This window comes from Rhinatrema bivittatum, chromosome 2 (genome assembly GCF_901001135.1).
Source record: "Rhinatrema bivittatum chromosome 2, aRhiBiv1.1, whole genome shotgun sequence".
Taxonomy (NCBI): domain Eukaryota; kingdom Metazoa; phylum Chordata; class Amphibia; order Gymnophiona; family Rhinatrematidae; genus Rhinatrema; species Rhinatrema bivittatum.
In genome coordinates, this window is record NC_042616.1 from 777,810,885 (window position 1) to 777,823,003 (window position 12,119).

The following is a 12,119-nucleotide window of genomic DNA, read 5'->3' on the forward strand; positions in this document are numbered from 1 at the left end:
CCTCGTCATGCTTGCACACTCTTATTCTTGGCACATGAGGTGCAAGACTATCTATAACACTTCACATCGGTCTTCATCTGAGGCCACCAGTACTGTAGGACGATTAATTCCAAGATTCGAGTGATACCTGAGTGACCTGCCAAGCAGGAGTCATAAGCCCTACTGCAAAACCTTCTGTCAGAGGTGTCAGGGACCATAGTCATCCCAGGCAGAACTACAAATGTGGCAGTATTCACAATCTTCACTGGGTCGATTCTAGAGTGCCCTAAGTATCAAAGGAATGTGAGGGTGCATTGGCTCATCAATTCTCAACAGGACGGTACTGCAACTTGAAGACAAACTGATTAAAAAAGAATGACCAGCAGGCTTGACAGAGGTTCAGTTTCTGCATTTGCACTAGATGCTCTAGGAGTTTGTGATCTGTATAGATAGTTATTGGGAGCTTGGTTCCTTCCAGCAGGTGTCATCATTCTTCCAAGGCTAGCTTGACAATTAGCAGCTCACAATCTCCAGTGGTATAATTTTTTTCTATTGGAGATAATTGCTTTGAAAAGTAGGAGCAGGTCATGAGTTTACCATGATGATTATGCTGTAGAAGGACAGCGCATACCCTGAGGGTAAATGCATCTACCTCCAGAATGAATGGCTTGGATAGATCTGGATGGTGTAGGCATGGATCAAAAGTGAACTCCTCCTTGAGATATTCAAAAGCTTGAATAGCATCCGTGGTCCAGCTCTTGGTGTCTGAGCCCTTTTTAGTTGTGAGCAGGGCTTCCAGGGAGGAGAAATCATGGATACATTGCTTATAGTAATTTGTGAATCTCAGGAAATGCTGCAGTGCCTTAAGGCCCATGGGCTGGAGCCACTCCAGTATGGCTCTTAATTTATTTTGGTCCATATGGAGACCATGACGAGAGATAATATAACTTTAAAAAAGGGAGGTTCTTCCTGTACAGAGGTATGCTTCTCTAACTTAGCATAGAGGTTGTGCTCACGGAGTCTCTGGAGGATCTGTTTCACATGATGTCAGTGCTCCAACAATGACTTTGAGAAGCCTAGAATATCATTCAGGTAAACTACCACAAGGTAGTAAAGCAGGTCCCGGAAGATCTCATTTACCATAAATTGGAAGACTGCATGGATATTACACAACCCAAAGGGCATCAGTAGGTATTCATAGTGTCCGTCACGGCTGTTAAAAGCGATATTCCATTTGTCACCCTCTCAGATTCTGATCTGGTTGTTTGCTCTGAAGGTCCAGCTTGGTAAATATTTGCTTACCCTGCAGGCAATCAAAAAGCTCGAAGAGTAAGGAAAGAGAATAGCAATTCTTCTTAGTTATAGAGTTAAGACTATGATAATCAATGCAGATATGTAATGACCTGTCCTTCTTCCCTCCAAAAAAGAATCCAGCCCCTGCTGGTCATAGCCTCTTGTTTCAGGGGCAGAGAGTGGATGTATTCTGCCTCTAGATGGAACCTTGCTGGGGCTCAAGTCTATGGCACAATTGTCGGAACGATGAAGTGGCAGGACCTCTGCCTCTTGCTTGCTGAAAACATCTGTGAATTTGTAGCAGACATGGAAGTTCTGAGTTAACTAGCCAAACCAAGGCACCACAGGGGACACTTTGGAAAACCATTACTCATGATAGCTAGGACCTCATCTGGAGATTTGCAATGTGGTCCAATTGATAAGGGGCTGATGTAGCATGAAACATGGCAGATCCAAGATAACTGCATTGCCTGCCTTGGGCAACATGTAGAGACTGATCTGCTTTCCATACAGGATCTCTATTGCATGGTCAGTGATACGGAGGAACAGTAGACACACCTTAATGATCTGTCTCTGGAAACAGAGATAGGTATGGGCTACCCCCTAAGGCATCTTGATTGGGTAGTAATGAGGCAACTGATACAAATCCTGAAGCCTTTCAAGGATGTTAGAAGCATTACCCTGGTCAGGATCATTTCAATTAGAGGGGTTCCATAAGCAAGAGGGAATGGAAGCAGAGATGCAAGTTTGCGGACTCCTTGCAGCAGCAGGTGCAAGTGAGACTGAAACCTCAGTCAGAAAACAATAATTACAAGCTTGCCATACAATGTGATCCATAGCTGAAAAGTAGTCTTGCCCTCTAGTCCTAGGGTCTCATATACATGAAGAGGATTCTGGCAGGAGTGCCAGAGGCAGAGGAATAGTGGAGATGTAGCACAGCAAAGAGTTGCCAAGAGACACTAGCAGAAAGTTTTGTGACACACCATTTAACAGACCTCATCAAGGACATAAACACCCATCCACTTGGATATTGGGCACACGAGTCCACAGTCTGATCAGACCTGGACAAGATGGCTTAGCATTATCTTTCCTGTCCACCAACCAGTGTGTCCAGCGAAATAGTCTTCTCAATGGCAGGAGATATCATGAGCCCTCTATATTCAAGACTAGCATGAAAGATGATGGAAAAGTTGGTCTCTTTAAAAATCAATCTGCCTTTGCTAGGCTTCCCAGAATTCCCATGCAAGTGGCAAGATTATTGAAAGCACCTTGGAGATCTTGCTGTCTCTCTACCTAGCTGTCATGTCCCTGATATATCACAGTGTGGGTCTTGTTGTCAACATGGCTATCTGCTATGCCCCTGAAGTACCACCTAGGTGGTTTTGCTGGCATTCTGTCTAACTGCCATGCCCCCAATACTATATCTTGGGGTCTTGTTGCCTCTTTGTCTAGCTGCCATGTTCTTGATACTACACCTTGAGGGTTTTGCTGCCTTTCTGCCTGGCTGCCATGCCCCTATTATAACACCATTGGAGATTTTCTGCCACTCTGCCCAGCTGTCATACCCCTGATGCTATACCTTGGTGGTCTTGCTTCCATTCTGCATAACATTTTGGAAATGTGGACCCTTAGGCTGAGGCAGAGTTGGCACAAACATCATGGAGGAGCCCTGCAGGTATCCACCATTGGCGAGCGGAGCTGGTGGGTGCAGAAGCCCAACAGGAACTTCACCAATTCTAACCCTCGCTCCTCTTAGACTGAGCTATCAGGTGCTGAGGCTGGCTGGACTTATGAATGGGCCTCTGTGGAGGTGAAGGTCCACATTGGGTAGATGAAGCCAACTAGCACAGCAGGAAGAAAAATGGATCAGGCCACAGTGGGTATCAGTCCTTTTTGGTGACAGCATTGAGGCCCTGATAATTGATGCAGGGACAGAGTGTCCTTTTTGGTGATGAAGAAGAATCCTGCACCTGTTGAAGAGGTAGACCAGCAAATGAGCCCCCTGTCCAGGTTCTCCCGAATGGACTCCAACATAGCCTTCATCTCTGGAAGTGACAGTGCGTATACCCTGCCATTCTACATGGCGGATTGGCATCAGGCAACAGCTCGATTGCACAGTCAAACTACCTATGAGGGGGTAGAATCTCTGCCCTTTTCTTAGAGAAGATGACCAAGAAATCCACGGTCAGTGGCAGAACACTGGACATCATAACTGCCAAAGTGACACATGGAGGGACCTCCACTTTTTCTAGGCAGGAGTTGTGGCAGTTGGGACCCCATTTGGAAAGCTGCAGAGAGGTCCAGTCAAACTGAGGGGAATAGAGCTGGAGCCAAGGTAGCCCCAGGACCATGGGGTGACTTGCTTTGTTGATTACATGGAATGCAATCTGCTCAACATGTAGCACTCCAATGCGCAGGGTTACAGGGACTGTAATAAGAGTAATTCTCCTGGGTAGTGGGTCTCCATGAATGAAGGAAATTACTAGTGGAAACTTCTTAGGGATGGTAGGAATGGGCAGATGGTCCACCAGGGCCTTCATAAGGAAGTTCCTGCTATCACCGGAGTCCACGAGGGCCAGGATGGGGAAACTCAGGTCAGCCGTGGTGATAGTTATAGAAAGCGTCAGTTGGGGAGCTGGAGTCGTAAAGCCTAGGGTCAGCCCACCGCTGGACCATAGCTACGGAAGTTTCCCAGTCGAGTCATACACTGCACTATATGTGCCTCACTCTGCCACTGTAGAGGCATAATACAGCCTGATGACAATGTAGGCATTCCTCTGGAGAAAGGGGTTCATGTCCCTGCTGCATAAATTCCTCCATGGGCCTCACTGGGGGTGGAACCGGTGGGTGGCATCAGAGGCGGTGGTGAGAGGGAACTCATGGTGACAGACCTGCGAGATGGGCGGAACTCCCAGGCATGCTCCTGGAGGCAGTGATGTATCCTGCCAGCCAGGTCAATGAAGGCTTCCAAGGATTCCGGGAGGTTCTAAGCTGCCAGCTCGTCCTTGATTTGGGAAGAGAGCCCCTTGAGAAAATGGAATGTAGGAAGTCCTCCCTCCAAATGAGCTCCATGGCTAAGGTTCAAAATTCAATTGCATAGTCCATTAGAAACCGATTACCTTGGCATAGGTGGATGAGATCCGCACTGGATGCAACCTAGTGGCCAGGGTCATCGAAGACCTTTATGAAAGATAAGATAAATTGCAAGAGATCATGAAGAATAGGGTCAGAGCATTCTCAGAGCAGCAATGCCCATGCTAGGTCCTTACCATCCAGGCGAGAGAGAATGAAGGTGGTCTTAGTGGTGTCCTCTGGGAAAAGAGCTGGCTGGAGCAGGAAGTGCATGTAGCATTGATTAATAAAGCCTTGAAATTGCTTCAGATCCAGGGCATAACAAGATGGCATCTGCAGGGGAATAGAGGGGTGACTGTGAGATGCTGGAGTGGCAGGAATCACCAGTGGCAGCGGCAGTGAAACAGAAATTTCCATACAGTCCAGATGGGTGTTGAGACGCTCCATAGAAGCTGCTAGAACCTGCTCCATCAAAGCAATGTTGCTCCATAGAAGCTGCTCCTGGATCTTGTGGGCTAAGCCCGGAATGGCCTGAAGGGCGGTGGTCTCTGCCGGGTCCAATGCCTTGCCAATCTGTTGGAATCATGGACCCTTAGGCCGAGGCGGAGTTGGCGCAACCTGCAGGGAGGAGCCATGCAGGTCCCCAACATTGGCAGGTAGAGCTGGTGGTTACAGAGGCCCAACAGGAACTTCACTAATACCAGCCCTCATTCCCCTTAGGTTGAGCCTTTGGGTGCCAGAGCTAGCTGGACTTAGGTGCAGTACTCTGTGGAGGTGAAGATCCATGCTGGGTAGATGAAGCCAGCCAGCACAGCAGGAAGAAAAATAGGTCAGGCCACAATCTGGACAGGCGACAAGCAGCAGGGTCGGAACGAGGCAGAGGTTGGAGGCAGGACATTGTGCACAATCCAGAAGTCAAGGCAGGCGGCGAACAGGCAGTACAAGATACCAGGCTGGAGGTCAGGACAGGTAGTGGACTCACAGGAACCAGGAAACAAGCCAAAGGTCAGGACGGGCAGCAGACACGCAGAAACCAGGAAACAAGCCAAAGTTGAGACCAAGAAGACAATCCGAGGAGCAGGAGACCAGGGACAGGAGTAAGCGGAACCACGGGTACAGGAACAGGCAGGAACTCAGGATCAGGAACAGGCAGGAATTCAGGATCAGGAACACAGCATCAACACATCTACGAGCAGGACCCATTGCCAAGGCATGGAACACTGATCTGAGCTGGACTTAAATAGCCCAAAGAGATGACGTCATCTTTGGGGGCCGGACCGAGGTTTCCCACCACGGCTCCTTTAAGACGCGGCAAGTGCCACGCGTGCGCACCTAGGGAGGAAGGAATGCTACGGCCGGGGTCAGGTCAGGGCGTGCCAGAGGAAGAGCCCAGAGTCAGTGCCTGTCAGGGCAGGTAAGGGGGCTGCAGCTGGGATTCCCAACATCCAGTGCCTTAGCAACAGGTTGATTCCTCTAGGAATAGTGCTTTGCCTGTGTTCCTGTTTCCTGATCCTGCTTTCTGTATTCGATGTGGTTCCTGACTTCATGGCTTCCATCCTTGTTCCAGTGTCCTCGACATCTCTGGATCCCTTTGTCTGTGAGCAGTCTCCCTCTCATCTGTTTTCAGTTCTTCTCTGTGTTCCCGTGGGCCTCGTCTTCCTCCTTTTTGCTCATCTTCTTGGACAGATCTTCTGACTTGACCTTGGACTGGATCTCAATATTACCTGAACTCCAGCTGCCTCTGATCTTCGCCTATACCTCATCTTGATTGAACAGTCAGGCCATAAGAACCTGGCAAGTACCCAAAAACTAAGTCTATTCCATGTTACCGTTGCTAGTAATAGCGATGGTTATTATCTAAGTCAACTTAATTAATAACAAGAACTTATCCAATCCTTTTTTAAACATAGCTATACTAACTGCACTAATCACATCTTCCGGCAACAAATTCCAGAGTTTAATTGTGCGTTGAGTGAATAAGAACTTTCTCCGATTAATTTTAAATGTGCCACATACTAACTTCATGGAGTGCCCCCCTAGTCTTTCTATTATCCGAAAGAGTTTTTTCAGTATACCTAACTTTTGGTATATCTTGTTTTGTTTGGACTAATTTTATATGTCAGTTCTCAGTCTGTTTAATGTAATTTTTCAAAATTTCAATGTAATAGGTTGTTATAATGTAAACCGGAGTGAAGGCAACTCTGCTATACCTCGGTATATAAAAAAGGCTAAATAAAAAATAAAATAAAATAAAATAACATCTACCCATTCTATACTTCTCATGATTTTAAACACCTCTGTCATATCCCCCCTCAGCCGTCTCTTCTCCAAGCTGAAAAGTCCTAGCCTCTTTAGTCTTTCCTCATAGAGGAGCTGTTCCATTCCTTTTATCATTTTGGTTGCCATTCTCTGTACCTTCTCCATCGCAATTATATCTTTTTTGAGATGTGGTGACCAGAATTGTACACAGTATTCAAGGTGGGGTCTCACCATGGAGTGATACAGAGGCATTATGACATTTTCCGTTTTATTCACCATTCCCTTTCTAATAATTCCCAACATTCTGTTTGCTTTTTTGACTGCCGCAGCACACTGAACCGACGATTTCAATGTGTTATCCACTATGACTCCTAGATCTCTTTCTTGGGTGGTAGCTCCTAACATGGAACCTAACATTAAGAACATGCCATACTGGGTCAGACCAAGGGTTATTTTTCCCTATATGCATCACCTTGCACTTGTTGTTGCGGTCCCGGTTGCTAAGCTAGCGACCGAGTCCTTACCTGCTCTCCAGGCCCCCCTGCCGTGCCGCGAGCCGCGGGATCCGAGGCCTACCAGGCTGCATCACAGCGGCGTCTCCACGAGGGAGACGCCTTCGAGGCCCGATGATGACTCCTCCCCCTGCAGGGGAACGCGCGCGCGCAAGGCCCGACTCTTTGTAGGTCCAGCACCCGGAAGTGCTGAACCACCCTCTCTCTGATGTCAGACACCGGCGGGGGATTTAAACCAGCATCAGCCCTTCCTGCCTCGCCTTGCAACGCAGTCACTCTTAGAGTCAAGTTGCTGTTCCTGCTTGCCTGTCCCAACGCTCCTGATCCTGCCTGCCTGTTCCAGTGTTCCTGATCCTGCCTGCCTGCTCCAGCGTTCCTGACCCTGCCTGCCGGTACCTGTATTCCTGCTCCCGCCTGCCTGTTCCTGAGTTCTCCTGCTTGCCTGCCTGATCTGGTATCCTGACCTCGGTCCGTCTCCACGCTTCTGACTACTGCTGCCTGTCCTGACCTCGGACCGTCTCCACGCTTCGGTCTTCTGTGGCCTGTCCAGATCCTGGTCCGCTCCGGGTCTTCTTCCACCGCCAGCCGCTCTCCTAAGTCCCAGCGGTCTGGGTCCCTACGGGCTCCTCCTGGGGGGACCTCAGGCTTCCAGGGCGAAGCCACCTAAGTCCTAGCGACCCGGGCTCCAACAGCTCCTCTGGGGGGGTCACGGGTTTCCAGGTGAAGATTCGTCTCCAGCTGTGCGTGTCTGCCTCCCGACCGTCTCTCTTCGCCGGTCGGCCCAAGGATCCACTTCAGGACCTCAACACTTGTCCACATTAAATTTCATCTGCCATTTTGATGCCCAATTTTCCAGCCTCACAAGATCTTCCTGCAATTTATCACAATCTGCTTGTGATTTAACTACTCTGAACAATTTTGTGTCATCTGCAAATTTGATTACCTCACTCGTCGTATTTCTTTCCAGATCATTTATAAATATATTGAAAAGTAAGGGTCCCAATACAGATCCCTGAGGCACTCCACTGTCCACTCCCTTCCACTGAGAAAATTGTCCATTTAATCCTACTCTCTGTTTCCTGTCTTTTAGCCAGTTTGTAATCCATGAAAGGACATCGCCTCCTATCCCATGACTTTTTACTTTTCCTAGAAGCCTCTCATGAGGAACTTTGTCAAACGCCTTCTGAAAATCCAAGTATACTACATCTACCGGTTCACCTTTATCCACATGTTTATTAACTCCTTCAAAAAAGTGAAGCAGATTTGTGAGGCAAGACTTGCCTTGGGTAAAGCCATGCTGACTTTGTTCCATTAAACTATGTCTTTCTATATGTTCTGTGATTTTGATGTTTAGAATACTTTCCACTAAAAGAAGTCATGGGGCATTGCGTGGTCAGTGACCATCCTCCATTTGCCCCAAAAGCTGACCAAGATAGGGGCTACAGTAACATTTCAAAAGGGTGGAGTAGAAAAGTTTTTCAGCACTGAGTTTTGTGCTGTTGGTTGCTATTATTTACTAGAAATTGCCCACACTAATATGGAAATTGCGAAATTTTGTAGGGTTCTATTTAAAACCCAGTTTTAAAATCCTTACATTGCACAGATTAATAACACTCACAGTTCTTATACAGAGCCTTTCATTCCCATCTTGATACCCAAATGTTTTATTAATTGCTACTTTTCCAGAACCTACAAGCAAAGCCACCTCTGTGTTAAAAGCCATGAAATCTATCCCGGTGATGAGAGAGTACAGAGTAGGACCTGATGGGCAGAGGGAAGAAGGAGCAATATTCTGGGCAACTAAGCAAGGTAAAAGAGCAAAATATTCAACTCCAAAATGCCAAGAACAGGAAGGGCGAATTTGAAATTGGGGCATCTTGTATTCCGCACAGGGTTTTACCTTGTTCAAATTCAGTATCAGTGCTGCAAAGAGGATTTTAAGGTTTTCTACAAGATCTCATTGCCTGTCGGGAAAAGGTGACCTTGGTTTGAGTCTGCACTCTTTTGTTTATCCCTGGCTGAGGCCATGGCTCAGGGATTAGGGACGAGGAGGCGCAGAGCATCCCTGACGAGCCCCTCCAGTGAAGCTGCCAGCTTGTACGAAAGCTGGCAGAGCGGGAAAGCAGCGCGAGGGTTTTCATAGAAGAAGGAGAGTGTGGTTTGCAGTGCCCCCAGTCTGTACCTTTAGGTTTCATGGCCTGATACCTAGGAGAAGGGGAGGAGGCACACCTGGGACTCAGTTCCCAACTAGTCTGGAAAGGGTGGTCTCAGAGGAGAGAAAGGTTGTTGCTGTTTTAAATCTCTGTTTTTGCCTCTGGGATGATCTTTTCACCCTGTTTGGAAAAGGTCAGAGGAAAGCCAGTATTTCCCTGCCAACACTAAAAGGAGGGACAGCAGTGTCTTGCCATCAGAGAAGTTAATTCTATGCTTGGAAAAGAGTTTGTTACTGTTTCATTGGCAGGAATTTTGCCCACCATTCCTGTTGGGGAGAAGGAGCTGAGCAGGACAGTGTTTTTAATTTTGGGACTCTCTTCCAGAGAGGTCCCTGGAGACAGAGACCCAGCACCCCCGCTAGGGACCAGGCTTCCACCAGCTGCAAGCAAAGGCTATCCCAGTGCCTTGCCATCCTGAACTAAGATGGCTATTCATGAAAGCCTTTCCTGGCTATTCATGAAAAGCCTTTGGCTATTCATGAAAGCCTTTCCTGAACTAAACTGAACCTATTCCATTATTACCTATTCGCTCAGACTTTGCCTTAATCATAGTAATTAATATCCCTACCTCATAAGGGCAATTCTTCAACGCTATAAGCACATTGACTGGCATATATGTTATCTATATTTAAACCCCTGCTTCTTTTCTCTGATCCAAGTTATATTACTCCCTTGTTTTATTGTAACTGCATTCCTTAGCCTTCTCTTGTTTAATGTTTTTTACTACCATTACTATTATTTTATTATTATTACTTAGATCAATGTTATTTATTGCCTTTTTGTTCCCTATCTACTTGTTAATTGTAAACCGACATGATGCGATATTTATCGCGAATGCCGGTATAGAAAAACTTAAAATAAATAAATAAATAAATAAATAAATAAATAAGATTGCCTTACACCTGCCTCTGAAAGATTAAATTAGAAGATTCCTGAGGCTGAGTTGAAGATTTTTGTTACAGTAAAGTTTATTTTGGAACACCCCACTTAAGTGTCCTGTGAGTTGAAGGCTGGGTACAGAAACTGTGTGGAGAGAGTCATCTAATAGTAAGAGGATTCATGGGAATGGAAGGGGAAAGAGTGATCAAAAGAGAAAAAGACTGTTCTACTGCTATGTCTCGGGCCTTAGCAGTTAATCCCCCCCCCACCCCCACTCACAGAATCCATGCCCCAAGGTGGAAGGACTGGTGCTCTTTGAACTGGGACTTAGCCCTGGGACTGAGTTGTCCCTTGCACCAAAGTAGGGGGTTATACTTGTTTCTAGGGGTATCTGTCTGACTTATGTACTGAATAAGAGGTCTCCATCAGACAGTGCTCATTCATGGTCTTAACGAATAGCTTCAGAGCACAAATAGGAATTTATCTGTCCAATTTGTCTTTTTTTCGATACAGCTGAGGGATCAGAACACAGCCAGAATAGTTGGATGTGAGTAGGAACTGCTGGATTTTCAGTGGCAACCATTCCCTCTTTTCATCCCACATAGACTGAGGTACAAAAGAGAATGGTGTACGATGAATATGTGAGATAGGAATAAACTGAAATTCAGTGGTTAGAGGCTATGCGTCCTCCTGTTCACCTCTGTATTGTGGAATTTTTCAAAGGGTCCCTTGGTGAGCATGCAGTCTATATGTTTTCCAGTAATTGCCCAGCTAGAGACATACAAATACTTTAAAAGAAATAAATAATGCAGAAGAAGCAACCATTTTCCAGTGGAAAGGACATTATAGGTCTCGAGGTCACCATGCAAAGCTCTAAAGAGGTAGACGTGAGTAATAAAGATTTCTTCTCAGGAAGGGTTCTGGATACAGTGGAATAGTCTCCCAGCTGAGGTGGAAGAAACACAAAAGCAGTAACAATGCAAAAAGGCATGGAATAAGCACAGAGGATCCCTAACTGCAAGGCAACCAGACTGGAATGGACTATGGGCAGGCTAGCTAGTCTTTACCTTATATCAATGTTTGATATGCATTGGTATCTGTCATTATAAAGCAACACATTGTATTTGGCACTGCATCAGGGAATTACGTAACATGATCTCTGCCCCCAGATTTTGAGTATTATAATCCAATTACAGCTTGGCAAGGCGAGGTAGAGGACAGGTGACTTGCCCAGAGACACAGAAAGAGTTCATAAAAACTTAAAGACTAGAACGCACAGAAGGATCTTTCCTAGGTCTCAGCCCTGCACTCTAAACCTTTAGAGCCTACCTTCTTCTCTAACCGGGCCCCACCAGGAATGGATTTCTCGTTTATAGGTGCAGATGGAAGAAAGTATCGGGTATTCCAGTCGCCGTACATCTGTTTGTTGCTTGTGCTCAGCATAGTCAAGTATGCCTGGGTGACATTAGCTTGCTGGCTGACATTTTATAATAAAATACTCTACTGTGACATCACTCCTGCTGCGCTCACAACACAGCAGGTAGCACAGGCACTGTGGCTGCTGGCTGTAAGGTCAGATACCTTCATTTATTGCCGAGCTCCATCACAGAGAGGCAAGCTGAAGGCGAGAGAACTAATGTCCAGACAAGAATTCTGTTAGACAGCAGCACCGGGACAGGGAAAGGCAGAAGGCTTGCTTTTAAAATACAGAAAATAGCAACATATTAATACAAGAAGTGTCTGAGCATTCCAGTAGAATTCTGCTGCTGTTCTGCTCTGCATGGAACCCTCAGAATCTAGAATCTGACTGGCACGATCATACGCGAAAAGGTAAATATTCACACAGGCAGGGCCGGTGCTAGCCTTTTTGCTGCCTTGTGCGAACAATTAATGTGCTGTTCCCCCCCCCGCT

At 46.6% G+C, this 12,119-nt stretch overlaps 1 protein-coding gene across 1 annotated transcript in view; it reads right to left on the reverse strand.

Moving 5' to 3' along the window:
* The window catches only part of TMEM71 (transmembrane protein 71), a 132,499-nt gene extending 120,836 nt beyond the window's left edge, over nucleotides 1-11,663 (reverse strand). The window contains exon 1 of the mRNA XM_029592047.1: nucleotides 11,537-11,663. The gene's annotated coding sequence lies outside the window, so the exon portion shown is untranslated. The remainder of the gene's footprint in view (nucleotides 1-11,536) is intronic.
* Nucleotides 11,664-12,119: the final 456 nt, after the last annotated feature.